Source organism: Anolis carolinensis, chromosome 4 (assembly GCF_035594765.1).
Source record: "Anolis carolinensis isolate JA03-04 chromosome 4, rAnoCar3.1.pri, whole genome shotgun sequence".
Taxonomy (NCBI): Eukaryota; Metazoa; Chordata; class Lepidosauria; order Squamata; family Dactyloidae; genus Anolis; species Anolis carolinensis.
Window position 1 is genome coordinate 20,721,783 of NC_085844.1, and position 17,649 is coordinate 20,739,431.

The following is a 17,649-nucleotide window of genomic DNA, read 5'->3' on the forward strand; positions in this document are numbered from 1 at the left end:
TGAAAAATTCCTTTTGAGAGCAAAAATAGAGAAAACATGTGACATGTCTTTTATTCTAAAAAGAAAGGTATCCACCTTTCTTTTCAGAATAAGAGATGTGTCACATTTTCTCTACGTGAATCAAGGACACATCTGCATATTTGTGTTCAACATGTTTTTAGCATGACCCTGTTAAGAAGTTTTAAAGTTCTTCTTGATACTTACTTTCTGTAGAATTCAAGTCTATTTATGGGCCTCCATCTCAACATGGTGACATGTTTTGTCAGCTTAGTTTGAATGTGAAACAGTAATCTGAACACACTACTCACTGTACATCCTGATCCCAACTTGTTACACCACTGAAAATTTTATTTGTGGAGAATTTATGATGAGAACAACCTGGGAACTCTGACCATGCAAGAAGAAATCAAAATAAGAGAATTATTTTGATTTCATCTTGCATGGTCAGAGTTCCCAGGTTCCAAGAGACAGTGAATTAATTAAACTACACGTTTTATACTTTAAAAATTATTGGATTATTGCTTTAACAAGGCTGAAAATCCAAAAGTAATGACCGCAGTGTAAAGTTATGTACAGTCCATTCTCCTACCACATGATTCTTACTATCACATCTTGCATGCATAGAACTTTGAAATTCCTTAAGGTTATTCAGATATCATGTCATGGTGATAAACATGTGATAGGATGGTGAATACGACTTGGGACCAGGCCAGAAGTATTATATCATAATTTCGTCCATCTCACCTATTCTGTCTTGCAACCTTTCTCCCATTGTACCATTCTGGTTTTATCCCTTTTTACTGAAGTAATAATGCCTTTAGATTTTGTAATCCTTTCTGAAGATCGTGCAAGGTAGTAGTAATATATTGCTGCGTTATGTGCTTTCCATTAGGCTGCTTAGCAATTCACTAGCCAAAAGACTAACGAGCATGCTACAGGCCCAGTTTTCTATTTTCTTACCTTAAAATATTTTCTGTATAAGAATTTATCAATTCGAACCAGGAGAAAAGTTGAGGAATAGACTCTACAAGTATATTCCTAGAATGGTTCCATGTATCTAAAATGCCCTCACTGGTTTTGCCCTCCAGCTGCTTAAAGGGTATCTTAGAACAACATTTCTGATTTTGTTCATCAACAAATTGTGTAACATTATTATCTTCAGTGTTTTGATCTGATGTGCTATTGGATTACCAGTTGGTAGGGATCAACAATGAAGTTATGTGGATCCATCAAAATTCCCTGTAGGTATATATGTGTGTGTGTGTGTGTGTGTGTGTGTGTGTGTGTATGTATATATACACACACACACACACACACACACACACACACACATATACAGTAGAGTCTCACTTATCCAACATAAACGGGCTGGCAGAATGTTGCATAAGCGAATATGTTGGGTAATAAGGAGGCATTAAAGAAAAGCCTATTAAACATCAAATTAGGGTATGATTTTACAAATGAAGCACCAAAACATCATGTTAGACAACAAATTTGGCAGAAAAGGTAGTTCAATACGCAGTAATGCTATGTCGTAATTACTGTATTTATGAATTTAGCACCAAAATATCACGATATATTGAAAACATTGACTACAAAAATGCGTTGGATAATCCAGAATGTTGGATAAGCGAGTGTTGGATAAGTGAGACTCTACTGTATATATATATATTCATTCATTCTTTGGATAGCATAAGGAAGAGATAACACCCTGCTGTCTGTGCTCCTGTTCAGAAGATTTCACCTCACTTTCTGTCCCTGGGATAATTGGATTTTGAAAAATTTGTGGAGACAAGCATTAGTGATAAAACTTCAGTGGAGAACTCTTTCAGGAGTGATTTTCCTTTCTGATGGGTAGATTTCTTACACTTCCTGTTGTTTCAGCCCTATTCCTAACTATGAGTCATTTGTACCTCAGATGTTTGTAAGTTGGGGACTGCCTGTATATAAACATTGGATTTTTTTTTGTTTATTGGCAGTATATTTTTGGGTGGTATCCATGTTTCTGTATCTTACAGGCCAGGGCCAGAGTATGGTATTCCTATAAAAAAGTGCTCCAATCTCCTTAATTGGATGCATGTAGTATATTCTTGCATATTTAGTTTTATATATGAGATTAGAAGGTTGAGGATCGTAAATCAGAAGGGAAAACAATATGCTTCTGATGCAGTCAGTAGTTTAATTAACTCTTGTGATGTAATTGATCAATTGCTGGGGGACTCAGAACTTGTTGAAGGTTTTTCATTAGGATATTTTCTCATTATTCAATAATATATATGGCTGAATAGCTCTTATCTTAATTTAACTTTAAAACATTACATTTAAATCTTGGTGACCTAGATTAAGATGGTTTAACCATCTGGCATTGAGTACTCTTAGTGAAGGGTTTATACAAATGTTTATATTATTGTACAAAGGATGTTGGATAAATCAAAGTGAAGACCTCTGAGCAAATTACTGGAGTGGCTATAGAATTGTACTAACTTCCAATGCCATTGATTTGAATTGATTTCATTAATTCTTCATCTATAATAAAAAAGAATACTATATATGCAAAAGTAATTTATATTTTTAGCTTCGTCACTGGGATGAAATTGTCATACAGGCTTGTCTTAAACAGTCTATACAGCCTTTGTGCGCCAGTCTTCTGCTATTTGTCAAGTCTTCTGTATTAAAAGGTGAGGGATGTTTTTGAAGATACATTAATATATACCAATATAATATATATACCTTATCAATTTGAAATGAGAAAGATACTATTCTTTAGTTATTTTTTAGTGTGTATGTTTTGGGATGGCCTTTGGTCACAAGCAGTCAAGTGCCAAGATATAATTCCTCATGTCAGTTTGGATTGACTGCTCTTAATCCTTACCTTCTGTGGTATCTTCCAGCCTTGCAATGAAATATTTGGTCTCATCTCAATACTAGACCAAGTACAGTAGAGTCTCACTTATCCAAGCTAAACGGGCCGACAGAAGCTTGGATAAGCGAATATCTTGGATAATAAGGAGGGATTAAGGAAAAGCCTATTAAACATCAAATTACATTATGATTTTACAAATTAAGCACCAAAACTTCGTGTTATACAACAAATTTGACAGAAAAAGTAGTTCAATACGCAGTAATGTTATATTGTAATTACTGTATTTACGAATTTAGCACCAAAATATCACGATATATTGAAAACTGACTACAAAAATGGCTTAGATTATCCAAAGGCTTGGATAAGCGAGGCTTGGATAAGTGAGACTCTACTGTATAAGTAAAATGTTTAGTAGAATTTTTCATTGCTTGATTTAGGCACTGGGTCATATGTATCAAGAGGAGACATACAATGTGTGTATATGGGTGTATTTCCAGAAGGTGTACAAAATGAATAATGGTGAAATAATATATGCATTTTTGAAGCTGTTCAAAACTATGTTTAAGTCTGGATATAAGTGTAGGTGGTCATGGAAACAGAGAAACATTATGGGAATAATATACAAAAGACTTTACTCATAGTAAGCAACTGAAACTATTTACTGGTGTCATTTATATTCATGTTACATAGCTAATAACATTTCCTTTATATGTGTTTTCTGTAGCATCTTAAATGTGAAGATTTTTTCTTCTTTTTCATAGGGCACATGGAGGTTACCATTTCTTTGTATTTGGCTTCTGAGTTGAAATCAGTGGTAGCTGGTGGCTTCAATGTCAGTGGGGCAATTAATTTGCTCTAGGTTTTAATATTAACTTATTTTACTGGATACAGTTTAGCATTTTTCATAGTTCTTTAGAAGTTCATATTAAAATGAGAATTCAGTTAACTGCCCCATTGACATAAGAGCCACCTGATTAATATCTGAATGTAACATTGCATATCTGGAAGGTGTGCTAATACATAACGATACAAATAGCTTTGTCTTATTTCAGTCAAAGGAGAACATTAAAAAAATGAAGTATTTCAAATCGATAGTTAGATTTACAAGCATATTAAAGTTGACTGAATATGTGGTTTGCATGGACTTGACTGCTTCAATATGCAATCATAAACCTACTGTAATTTGTGGCTGTTCAAGTATTGCTTTTAGTGTTCTTCGGGAGAACTGATGAGAAAATACGTTGACATTGAAACAAATTGGTTTACATGCATCCCATTTTTTTTAGGAAAAGGATACATGGAAGGTATCTTATTTTCAGAAATCACAATTTTATAATTCAAGAATCCCAATACTCAATGATGTCATATAATATCAGGGAGATGGGTGGCAGTGTAACTTGCATTTTTGAACATTGTATTTTGGGATGGAGTGAAATGATTGAGGTCTAGCATGGGCTGATTTATATGAGAATGGCGTCTTGACATTACCATCTTTCTGAATTTTGTGCTGTTCTAGTTATCTGCAAGAAGGAACCATGTGGTTTGATTGAATGTCTTAGTTTCTTATTGCACAGAAGTCTGTAAGATCTTCTGATCATGAGTAAAACCCATGCCATTTACCCCCACTCTGATTGCTGAAGTGGTGTGACTGAGCAGAACTTACACTGCTCTGATGACATTAAAGTAGTATCTCAGTGCACAATAAACTATGTGACCCATGATAAAAATGACCCATGAGAGTTTATATTATTATTGGGCCCGAAAGACATCACTAAAAGTCTGAGCTTATGGGTCTCCCAAAAGTTTTGTTAAGCTGGATGTTCCAGAATGGAGGAAACAGAGATGCCCAAAAAACATCAGGCCAGATATTAAAGCCATAGGATTTTTATGAAAGTTCCAAGATTTGCAAGTCTCCATCTTGGGATTTTAATCTGAGTAACTATAAACCCTTTGATCAAGATGATTTTTAGACTTTTCTGTTTCTTTCTCTTGTCTAAAACTTTGTAATGTCTACTTTGATTGGGAGTTCTGGATGATGTGAAAGGATGCATTTTTGAAAAGTGCGACTTTTGTGCTTTAATAAGCTTATTGTTCAAACTTGATTTCTACCTGATCAAAGTACAGTATAATCTTCTGATCACTATTCATCACATGAACATAACTGTATTATCCATGGAAGAGTAGTATATCTCTTCACTTTGTATATGACCACTGGATATTAATTTTAGGGGACAAGAGACATGTCCTCTAATATTTACCTGTAGTACCAGAAAATAACCTGTTAGAAATATTGTTATAGATTCATCAATTTTTAGTGCTCAATGACCTTAATCTTTAACATGTCTCCCTGACTTTGAAGTGTGAGTGTATAACAGAAGCCCTTTCTCCCCAATGCTAGGTTATCCAAGTATACACACACATCAGAATAGTTTCTGATGTGTCAGTGTTGATCCAGTCAGCATTTGTTTAATTAGACTGGCCTAATGTATGTGAGAACTATCTAATGAAGAGGCAGCTTACCACTAATCACAGTGCAAGTACAGTAGTAGCTAATAAAATTTCAAAGCCTTCTGAAACTCTGTGCTAAGCTTATTTGATCTTAACTGGGCAGTCATTTATCTCTTATTAATTATTGGTAATCCCCAAGGCCTCTCATCTGTGGCATGGAAAGCGATACACTGCCTCAGGTAAATGTCTGGATTCGGCTTTGCACATTGCTATATAAAGATAATGCAGCTCACATTTCATAGATAAGTACTTTTGGAAATTGGGCTACTGGTGTAATACATCATCTGAAAAAAGCATAGGTAATACAAGTCCCTGTATATTTGCAGTGATGGCATCTCGACGTGCTGATTTTGAATGGGACCCAAACTCTGTTTGAGTGGGTAGCAGGCCCGATTTGGAAGGATATCAGAGGAAAGGTGAGTACTTCATTTTTACATATTTTACTCATAGAACTTTAGATCACCCAGTGAAATTGAGTATTGATGTGATCAGAATTGGCAAAATAATGTAATTTATTACCTAAAGATGTTCTGATGGCTATTAGATTTTGTGGTTTCCAAATGTGATTAGTATTCAGATAGCTGTTAGTGGCAATAGGTTTATATAAAACTTCCACAGTAATTGTCTTAGCTAAATAATTAGACACAAACAAGTTGTAGTGAGCTTCAGACTCATGGGCATCATCTCCTTTCCCATTCATACATTTAATTTGGGGATTGTGATTTATTCTAAGTGTGTTGGTTAACAAATCAGATTCTGAAATCAGATTGATCTGGGTTGGTTTGAAGTGAAGCAAATAGCTATGCTCTGACTTCATCGTCTTCTCAGTCATCATGGTTTAACTCGGGCCCTTTTTATACATCTTTGAATCTGAGTTTAGGAAAGTTATTTTTTGGGACTATAGTCCTCAGAATCCCCATACCAAGTTGTTGTATGAAAAGTAGTAATGCCCCACATGCTTTTCATGTCATCGATGAGAAGGAAGTCAAAAGAATAGCTTTCTGGGTTTTGATACAAGTTGCAAGAAACATCTGGAAGGATTCTGCTGGAAGCAGTCTACAGTAGTTCTGCCTCATTTCTCTCTCTCCACTTTCCAGTGTCTCATTACTCCACTGTTGTGAGTGAGGTGGTTGTCTCCTGTTGTTCCACTTAGTTCTGTTGCTGGTGTTTCCTTTTACTCGGTTACTTTTCAGAGGAAGATGAAAACAATCTATTTTCTTGAGCTAGGTTGGCAATTCCTGCTCTAGCTTCACGGTTTTTGTGGGTTGGGGCTTCCTGGATATCATAGTTTTAAAACTGCTCTCTAATGGTTTTTCTTTCACTGCGGTGTGGCTGTTGGTTAATGTGTACTTTTTACACATTTGTAAGACGATAGAAGCTCTTTTTTGTCAGGCATGTGTAGAGCGTAATGTGCTCCTCTTTTATAAATACATTTAGCCTGTCTATACAGCTCTCCTTTCCCACAAGTATTTAAGGAGACATACTTTTGGTTAATAATGTGAAGGGAGAGAAATGATGGCAATGAAACTCCAGTAATGCTGTTTGTGCTGAAAAAGGTCTGGTGTATATTCTTCCTTCCCAATATGCTACCATGCTTTGAGCCATGATTGTTTAATGTTATAATGTGAAAAGAAGCGGCTTGGGGGGGGGGGGGAGGGAGAAGACAGAGAGGAAGGGATTGAATGTTTAGGCTAAATAAGGAACACACTTGATAGAAATAGTGGGCACTGCTGAAGAGGGTGGCGGTTGCCATCTGGTCTGTGTTTACTAATGAAACATCAGTTTTCCTGGCTGCTAAATATGTTCAGTGCCCTTTTCATCGCAGGATTGAGTAACTGAACAAACACATGTCAGTTTAAATTGTAAGTTCCTCTGGTGCAGGGGTCCATCCCTTTTTTCCTCCTTAATAAAACTCGGTAAAGCACTAAAACCTGTTTGCTCGAAGAAGGTATAGAAGCACATGTAAAGGGGTACAGGGCTGCATGTCCCGGATCTGAGTTTGCGGCTCCTATAAATCTATAAGGAGGATATGAGTAAGGGGCTTCAACTTGTGGTTGTGTAAATGTTTGCATCAGTGTGAGTAGAACAGTGTGTGAACAAAGTTCTTGCAAAAAAAACAAAACCCTTTGAGACCTTGCACTCAATGGAACGGCATTTATATAACCTGCTTGGGTATAACATTTAAACAATACTCACATTTGGTTGTGCATATCCAAGTTATAGTTGAACTATAGTCACTGTTTCTTGTACTTTTTTGCATGGTCTTATCCAAAACTGACAGTCTAGATTTCTGTTATTGATTCTGTGCATGTTGCTTCTGTATCAACAGTCTGCTGACTTTCCTACTTGGAAAAATAATCCAAGATCAATTTAGGGTCAGTAATATATTATAAATCAAATTTAGTTTTTTAAAGCATACGTTTGCCTCCCCCCCCCCCCGAAACCATTCAGTTGACTTGAAACTTAAGTAGTGATGCTCTTTTTCAAAATCAAATTCGTCAGGAATCTGAAGAAAATGTGAATGCATATGTGTTCTTATAGAAGAAATCTTGTTCCCATTCCTTGTTTGTTTTCATTTGTGCATTGTTAAAATCAGACAACTTTGAAGTATTGACACATTTTCAATTGAAAAGTGTAAATATAAATAAGTCAGTTTTAAAATTGTGTTGAATAACTTGAAATCAAAAAGCAAGGTCATCCCCTTCATATGGCACAGCAGTATAAATCCATTGTGGGTTATTTATTTATCACTTTTTAAGTACCGGAGCCCCTAGAATCATGGAATCATAGAATAGTAGAGTTGGAAGAGACCTCATGGGCCATCCAGTCCAGCCCCCCGCTAAGAAGCAGGAAATCGCATTCAAAGCACCCCCGACAGATGGCCATCCAGCCTCTGCTTAAAAGCCTCCAAAGAAGGAGCCTCCACCACAGCCCGGGGGAGAGAGTTCCACTGCCCAACAGCTCTCACAGTGAGGAAGTTCTTCCTGATGTTCAGGTGGAATCTCCTTTCCTGTAGTTTGAAGCCATTGTTCCGTGTCCTAGTCTGCAGGGCAACAGAAAACAAGCTTGCTCCCTCCTCCCTATGACTGGTGGCGCAGTGGGTTAAACCCTTGTGCTGGCAGGACTGCTGACTTGAAGATTGCTGACTTGAAGATTGCTGGTTCGAATCCAACCTGGGGAGAGCATGGATGAGCTCCCTCTAACAGGTCCAACTCCATGGGGACATGAGAGGAAGCCTCCCACAAGGATGGTAAAAACATCAACAAGCATCCAGGCATCCCCTGGGCAATGTCCTTGCAGACGTACAATTCTCTTACACCAGAAGCAACTTGCAATCTCTCAAGTTTCTCCTGACACGAAAAAAACCTTAAAGTTTGAATTTCCTCTAAGGAAAATCTTGAAGGCATGTCTATATTTTAATGTCATGCTAACTTACTCACCAGGCTAAATGGCAAATGGCTGTAATGACTGGCCCAAGGTCACTTAGTAAGCTACTTGGCTGGAAGAGGACTGGATTTGTTCACTATGTGCTGGATCCAGATCCTTCCCACTCTTCCCCCCCCCCCATTAAATATGAAACAGTTTGTGGTCAGTCATTATACTTAATCATGGACATAATTACTGGTATGTTTGCCTCTGGTGGAGGGGGCAGGGGGACGCTTAAACAAACTGGCCAAACAAAATTCCCGATATTACAATTTGTGACATGATGCTTGGTTTACAACACCTTCCAATCTAGTGGGATGCTCATGGTTATAGGCAATTTGTTGGATAGAAAACAGTTGCGTTTTGCCAACACTTCCCGGTAAATGCTTAGCTACCAAGCGGTGTTTATTCAAAGCATCTTACATTGGGGCATGTAGTTGCTAAGGGGCTAAATCTGTGTGTTTTAAAGAGAAGCCTGGCAGAATGCCTGCCCGTAAAACTCTGAACTGCCTCCTTTGTAGCTTCATTCACTCATTTCCTTGCTGTGAATGAACAAAGATATGTATGAGGATGCTATTTGAGATGGTCTCTTTGGATCTTTAGGGTGCAGAGAATTGGTACAGAAGCTGTGACTCGCTTGGAAAAAATTAGATACTCTCTGGGAATGTTAAAAGGAAACTGGGAAGGAAGGTTCTTCATTGTGGCAATAATTGCAATGTGAGATAAAGTTTAAAACATATAATCTTTCTTGCTCTGATTAAGAGAATCTCTTGCCATTGGCAGGCTATTCCAAAAGGTGTGCAGATATGTGCATAGGTGTATAGTTAGCATCCTATTTTTGAATTCAGTTTTATGAATAGTTATAAGCTGATTCAGTATTTCTGATTTATTGATGTGCTGATTTTCTTCATATAGTAAAATTACCTTGACCACCCACTTGCAGTCTGCCATGGTATATGGCCCAAGGATTCAACCAACACATTCTGCCATCTTGTCTTGTCTAACATGTAGAACAGCATTCCATCACCTGTCCACACTCCTCATAAAACTTGCCTCTCCTGCATCCTCGAGCATAGCCACTTTGCGTGACTAGGCTAAATATTAAATATACAGACATATGAATGAAATAGGGCAGGCAAACTAATGGCTGGGGGTGGGTTGACATCCTCCTTTCTTAATTGGCAACTAATCTAGGTAATTCTTTCCACAGACACCGGAATTGTTTCCATACCTTTCCAACACTGTACACGCTAGAGAAATTGGCCCTCATCTGCCTGTCACAAGCCTGCTTTTGATTAGGGATAGGTGGCTATGGTATAATCTTAAATGCAGTGTCCAAAAGAAGTCGGATGGGTCCTATTTTTTTTGCTTGTTTCTCAGACCAATGTTAACAAGTTCAACAGAATGAAACAAGAACATTATAAGGTAAAGACAGGAGCATGGGGAGTTTGATGGAAATGTCATTTGTCAGTATTCTCCACTGCAGGTCTAGTATTGAGATGAGATCAAAATCTTTATTCTTAATGAGCTAATTGCCTAGTTGATCCTTTTCATGAAGAAGAAATGAAAATTTCTGTGTCTCGCCTATATGTCCCATCATTTCAGGAGTGTCTTCCTTCATTCTACTGCATGGAAGGATAGGATTACTCTGGCAGAATGATTGCCACTGAAACTGGGTCAGCATCATTGGAGTGATTGTGTTTGGTTAAATGTTGGGGCTCCAGTATCCTGGAATGCATATTTGGGAACTTGGACATTTTTTAAAAAATACCAGATGTTCCCTGTAAGGCAAATTAGAAGCAGTGACTTATTGAGATTGTAAATTTCTACTCTTTAGTGTTGGTTTTTTTTTTGTAACAGCTGTTTCTGAGTCTCCAGGTTTTTCCAGGCCAGAGTTGAACTTCAGAGCTGTTCAGTTGTGTAAAGATAGACTGTCTGCGTTCTCTTTCTTTCTCTCTCATTCTCTTGTGTTTTGTCAATCTGTGAAAGAACTGGTTGAAGCTTTGCCCAGCACAGAAACCCTTTTGTATCTCTTTCTTATCCAACCAATTTAGTAATAAAAAAGAGCATGTGCGTATTCAGTACATATAACTCTTATCTCTTATAAAAGTCTACATGAGAGTAAGTAATTGACTGCACTTGGCTCTGGTACAGTAGAAGAAAGCTATTTGATCAGTGAATGCTTTTGTATGCCTATCGAAAGGGAACGTTATGGGAAGATATAGGGACATGTTAGAGTTAATCCTTGCGGTTCTGTCTTTCTTTTTTCCCTATCCTATTTACACTACTTAGCAAGCCTTTTGAAACTTTGCAGAGGCTTGGAAGGGAGGGAAACATCGTGTTGGTATGTATGTTTCAGAGAGCAGCAAAGGACTTTTGCTTGGTTAGGGCTTAAGACAGACCATAGAACTTGCCGTACACCCATCTGGTGTCCTTTTGTTCACTATTTGAGTTTTAAATCCATCTCCTGAATTCGTATAAACTTTCTGTGTGATGTTTTGGGGAAGGAGGTGTTGGCCTTCTATTTAACAAAAGCAAAATTATGAACAGGGAAAATAAGCAAAGTAAAAACCTTCCGATTTGAGGAGATCCTCTTCTTCTCAATAATAGGTGAATAATTTCTCATATAATTGTTTTTGCTTGTGATCTTAGACTTTCTCGCTATGAAAAATCTGAGGCAATTCACTCCCATCACCATTTTCTGTTTGGTTTAGTGGAACAATTTCTTTGCTCTTTCCCTTTTGTGATCTGCTCACGGCTGAGTCTTGCTTATATACACATGGACCTTTATGCCTAATTATGATTTAATATGTGTTGATCTGCAGCTGAGTTTACTTGTTTTATCTCAGCATAGTTTTTACTTTTCCTCTGTTCTGTTATCCAGTGTGCAGAAGTACTATGTGGTTGCTCCTCCATGCCTCCTCCTGCCTCCACTGACATTGGAATAGGCATGTTGTGAGGGGATGGAAGTTGAAAATTGTAGATGAAAGCTGACGTTTGAAATATGGAGGAGTTCAAGTACCTTTGCCCTACTTAGTATTTCGTAGTATTTCATACTGTTCCAAGATCAATTAAAGATAAAAGTGACAGGAGCCCCATCTTGTATGTCATCTGGCAACTTAAAAGCAGGGAAAATCTCTTGTGGAAAAAATGGGAGAGCTATTGCGAGATAGTAGAGAGTCAAAAAAATCATGGCTTCAGATGTGTTTTAAGGCTGTTTACCCTGTGCCATTGAGGCTTATACCATTGTAAGTGTGTTTACATGAAGACTTCCAAAGCTTAGACTCGTATCCTGTAAGTAAATTATTTTAAAATCAGTGAAGCCTTTTTCCAATTATGTGTGTCACCTGTTTCCTATGGCATACAAAGGACTCATGTACAGAAAGTTCTGTACTTGTAGCCAGTGATCAAACAAACCATCATTAAGGTATATTGCTGTTATTTATAAGCTTCTGGATGACTCAGGATCAGGTTATCTTCCTTTTTGCATGTAGCCTTTAGGGGTGTATGTTTTGAGTACCATTCCACAACTTACAGAGTTCAGTAAAAAGAAAAGGGTGAACTTTTTCCATTGTGATTCCCTCTATGTGTTCAGGCAGACTGCTAGCATGAAGCAGTTTCATCACATTTGTTTTCCTGGACATTTTTGATTACTAATAATGACAGTTATTTTACTTATTTTGAAGATGTTTTACTACTTCTACTGATTGGTTTTATTATACTTTTTCAATGAGTTTATGTTCCAGGTTTTTGAAAAAGAAAAATGAAGCAATATGTAAATTAAGTTTTAATGTTGAATTTGTTTTAATTGGAAAAAATGAAGAATGATTTCAGAGGAATCTGACAGTTTCAATTGCTTGGTTTTATTACACTTCATGATGAGTTTACTTTGTAGTTTTGTTTAAGAAAAAGAAGGCAATATATAAATTAAGCCAATTAATATGTTAACATTGGATTTTTCTCAAACTGAAAAAAATGAATGGTGTTTGTTGCAGGAATTTCATCACACCATAATTCCAAATTTGGTCTGGTTGAATTTCTTTGGAGATTGTTTTTCTTCTACACCCACATATGCTAAAATTGGTCTTGTTGTCCTGGTTAACTCTGATTCCAATGTAATGTCTTTTCCTTCAAGGAAAAAAATCAAATAGTAAAACTTTTTTTTAAAGAGTTTTTTAAAAGAGTTTTTTAAAAGAGTTTTTCAACAGGCCAATATCTTGTCTCTGAGCTATTGCACTGGTATAGCGGATAAAGAAGAAAATCCATGAAAGAAGTCAAGTCCTGGAGAAATAGGCTGCTCAGCGTTGACAGATTTTATTTGCCTTCCCTTACTGCATCACTGTGGGGAAAAATTCAATTGCTAGTGCAGTAAATCAGCAGGTTTCTGGCCTATGTTGAAATGGGTGCAAAATCAAAAGACTTCTGATAGGGGTTTGTTGGGGTTGATTGCAGCATTTGTTTTGCAACAAACACACAAGGAATGAAGGAAAATTGTTATGACATACATTTTTGTGAGCGACAGTTTTCTTCATTTGATGGAAAACCTCAATAAATAATCAAAGTTGGTTGAGCTGGAGCTCTGCACCTCTCATCAATTATTGAAGCTTGGAGCATAAAAACTAAGTTTGATCGTCTTGAAATAGTGAACTGTAGCAGAAGCATTGTTTTTTTTCCATTTGCAGGTAGGATACACAAAGTTGCTGTTTAGCAATACCTCTGCTGTAGAATGTGCTTTAGGGAAAGTTAGTTTGTTTATTATTGGCCTTCAGACAGCTGGTGAGAACGATAGTATTCTGTGTTTTTACTGACTAAGGCCATTGTGATTTTAGAAGCTTCTTCTGTTTTATTGTTGCGTATTCTAGCAGTTTTTGTTTTAGTAATAATGCATTTTATTGTTTTGTGGTTTTATTGTAAATTGCTTTGAGCATTTGTTGAGTGGAGAGGTGATTCAGAAATATGTTAAATATATAAAAACAGCAATTTACAAATAGAAGTACACAATATGTGTATTAAAGAAAGGAAACCTTGATTTTGCCTTTTTATTTAAGGGACACTATTTTGATATGCCCTTGTATTTAATGGGACTTGAGCATCCACAGATTTTGATAGCTGGTTGGTAGGTGGGTCCTGGAACCAATTCCTGATGGATACCAAGGGCCCATGTTAAAGGTGTTGCTCTAATTTTTCAAAAAGATTTCACAAATTATTAAAAAATATAACCACAGTATTTTACTAATTAAACATTGGCAATGTTGTTTTCAATTAATAGTAATGGTGCTCATCACTTTAACTGCAGCCCATTTTTAGTAATTCTAAAAATAATATTTACAAATCTGGCACCTAAACAAGTTCATTTGATCAACTTGTTTCTTCATGATTCAGTGTGAATAAATCATTTTCTTTTTGACATCGGCATATTAAGCACTAACAGTAATGTTCCTAAGTGCAGAATGTTTTTTGTTTTGTTTCTGAAATTCAGTAGACAGTAGCCCTATTCAGGTATGCTAATTCATAGGTAAGCATAGCATACATGGAGAGCCAACAGAGAGAAGAGTACACAAGCTATGATTTGGAAAAAAGGAAGACCAGGAAAGTTGAGTTACAGGCAATATCATGGAAGCTGATGGAGGAAGACCATGTTCAGAAGTTACACATTGTGAAGTCCTTTCTTTGGCACAAAGTTTGCATTGTGCCAAAGAAAACAATATTTGTTGCTTTTATTAAGAAATATTTGAAATAAGTAGTATATTGCTGTTACTAAGATTTTGGTCACTACTACTTTTGCTGGCCAACTTCTGTCTCTCTGTCTTCTGTCAATGTTAGCTCCTTTGTCTAGAGGTTATGGGATATAGAATTCAACAACGTAAAGAGTGCCACAAGTTTTTCATTCCAGCTGTAGAGCAAGGAAAGAGGCAAAAGGATAAAACAATTGACTGTATGCAAGCTTGGTACCTTATTATGAATCAGCAGTTCGAAACTGGAAATTGCTCAGTAAGGAGAGGCAGTTTGCCAGTCTATTGTTCACTAGTGACAGCTACTGAACAGTTGAAAGCTAGACAAAGTATTTGTGTTCTTTTCTAAAAAAATTCCATGCTGCTAATAGTCTTTCAACAAACTACAGTTGAAACAGAGTATGCTTGGAAGTTGAAGCAACAGGCATAGCAAAAGGATTTATTTTTCATCATAGAAATATGATTAAAAGAGCAGATTAACCCTTCCTGGTTTCCAAAACTTGTGTTGTGTTTTGTTTGGGGGGGGGAGGGGGGTTGAAGAAGTACTTGTCCACTTTACCGTCATCAACTTCAACAAAATATCCATGTGGATATTTACTGTGTCGTCCACAGAGTAAAATCATCATGAGATGCCATAGATATATTATTGCTGCTTTTACTGCCTTATGAATGATGAAGAGAGGTAAGAACACAGCAACTGGCTGCAATACTTATGGTGATTTCCTTTTTTCATTTTTTATTCACTTTAGACTTTCAAGTGTTCATAACCTCAGATCTTCACTCTCTTTTAAGCTAAAATTCCATGTAGTGTATTGTATATTTGTGGTTGAATTAAAGCAGTACATCTTTTATTTAAAGTTATGATGAGCTCAGTTGTTTGAAAGGTACTGCAGCTATCTTTCCAAAGTGAGAATTCCCTTCTGTGGTTACCAGATGTATCGTACTGTAAAAGATGTTGCTGATTTTAAAGGAGTGTTCTCAATCCAGGCTATTACAGCTGAACAGGACATACCATATGCCTGTTGTTTGAGTTTAGATCTGTGTGGAATAGAGATCATATCTTTGCAGAGCTCTTTTCTGAAAGTGGGAAAGTGCATTTCTCTATGGAATCACAGTTTCCCATAAGAGGCAGACTGCCAAACGAATTGTCCCGTCCCAAAAGAAACTGTACCCTCTCTTTTGAGTGAATTGTTGACATGGGAAGAGGTGAGGGGAAGCCAAACCATCTTCTTTTTCTTAGGCTTTTTGCTTCCTTGGAATCTCTCCAAGCCAACATTAAAGAATAATTCATGGAGACATACCTTGTAGCTATTTGTCTTTTTGCGTGTATGTAGGTATTATTGTTGCAGACAGGAGTCTAAGCTGCATTAAAAGATGGCTCCTGAAAATGAAATTCATATGAAAATGAATATTCCTCATATAGGTAGTAACTGCACGAGGAATATTTAGCTTTCATGAATAATGACCTTTACAAGCGCATGTGGAAATCAATTGTCCTATTAGAGTAAAAGGCAGCGGTTCTGAAAACTGAGGTCTGAACACGAGAAGTCATTTGCTCTAATCATGTAAGAAATTAAACTGCCTGACATACCGGCCTATCTTATTGCATGTTTACTCAAAGGTGAAGTTGAGTTCCAAGAGATTTGCGCTCAGGGAAATGCATAAAGGCCTTTAGCACTACACAGACAAGGGCTTCTGAGAAATCTTTTGGTTCTGTTCAGATTGTTCTTGCATGCTTGTCTCCTTTCTTGCTATTTATCAGATTTGGGATCACATTTGCAGGTAGATCCACACAAAGTTTATGATCTCTACAGTATTTCTAAAAAATTTCATGTATGCCTTTTCTGTCTCATTCGAGAAACTGAACGCAGATAACTTCTACCTGTCATCGATGTGGGTGAAACATCAGGAGAGAATACTTCTGGAACATGGCCATACAGCCCGGAAAACACACAACAACCCTGTGATTCCGGCCATGAAAGCCTTTGACAACACAAAAAATTACAAAGGATGACAAAAGCTGAAGTGGTTGCTTTGGCTCTTGTAAATTCAACTTTTAAATGAATTTATTGAGAAGTTGAGATTATTAAAACTGGGCAAAATGTCATTTTCCATTGAAGCACGGGGGTTTGAACACCTAGTTCTCTGAAGTTAGATTTGGATCCTTCTATATTCAGCCATAAATAGAGGTGCTATCTCTTTCCTGATAATGATTCTAGCATATTATCCCATCTTTGGGTTGGCATTTTCATTAGGTTTCTCACTGTAGCTCCAAGACTCCTTTCTTGATCAGTTCCATTTGGTTCAGCCAGCAATGGTATGTACATGGGACAGAAATGGACAGCAATTAACACTTGGTTACATCAAATTGCATTTGCCACTTTAGTGTCTAATTTTTGTTATATTGTTATTTATAGAAGCTTGGTGTGGTAGTTTTAATTATAAAGATTTTTTTGTATTTATGTGCAAAAAATTGTAAGTTTATTCATTAATAAATAGGGCATTATTTAAAGAAGCCAAAATAAAACATTAGAGATTTTATGATTGGTTTAATCTGGGTGTGGGCATCTGGTAATATTCAGTTTGTGCATCCTGTGCAACAAGACACGCATGATTCAGTTTGGTTAGCTAAAATATCCTGTTTTGATAAATTGTCAAGTTTCCAAGATAGACTCTGTGTGTACTTTCCTACATTTGTAGTGGTAATCCAGTTATTTGGATTTAAGATGAGCTGTTTGAATTTTCTCTTGCTGACCTCAGGGTTGTAGAACTGGCTTATATACCAACTGCTTTGCACTGTGGGTTGGCCTGTTAATTATTTTACCTCATATAGTAAGTATATTACCTAGGTAACTCTGGCAAGACACATAGTCTTTCTTTGTCTTCCTTTCTGTCTGTAGGGGTTAAGTTGAAGAAAGTACCAATCAGGACATATAGCCCTGGAATTTGTCACTGTGCCAAAACTGAGTGCTGCAAATGTTTACTGAAGAGGTCTGATGGAATTGGCTATAGTCTATGTAAGCACACACTAAATAATTTTTTGTCTGAAAACTGCTTCAGGGTTCTCTCCAGCACTGAGTATTATTCACTGTCTTTACAAATAATTTAGATTACGGAAGA

At 36.8% G+C, this 17,649-nt stretch overlaps 1 protein-coding gene across 8 annotated transcripts in view; it reads left to right on the forward strand.

Annotated features, from left to right (window-relative positions):
• Positions 1-17,649, forward strand: part of trps1 (transcriptional repressor GATA binding 1) — a 256,388-nt gene that overhangs the window by 22,897 nt on the left and 215,842 nt on the right. For 4 of the 8 annotated variants that reach the window (XM_008108238.3, XM_008108236.3, XM_008108239.3 and 1 more), the window contains exon 2: positions 5,698-5,787. The exons of 2 other annotated variants lie outside the window; for them this stretch is intronic. The gene's annotated coding sequence lies outside the window, so the exon portion shown is untranslated. Of the gene's footprint in view, positions 1-5,697; positions 5,788-15,141; positions 15,212-15,245; positions 17,547-17,649 lie in introns of those variants that run through there. 2 more of the 8 variants (XM_062980071.1, XM_062980073.1) reach the window with 2 other exon arrangements.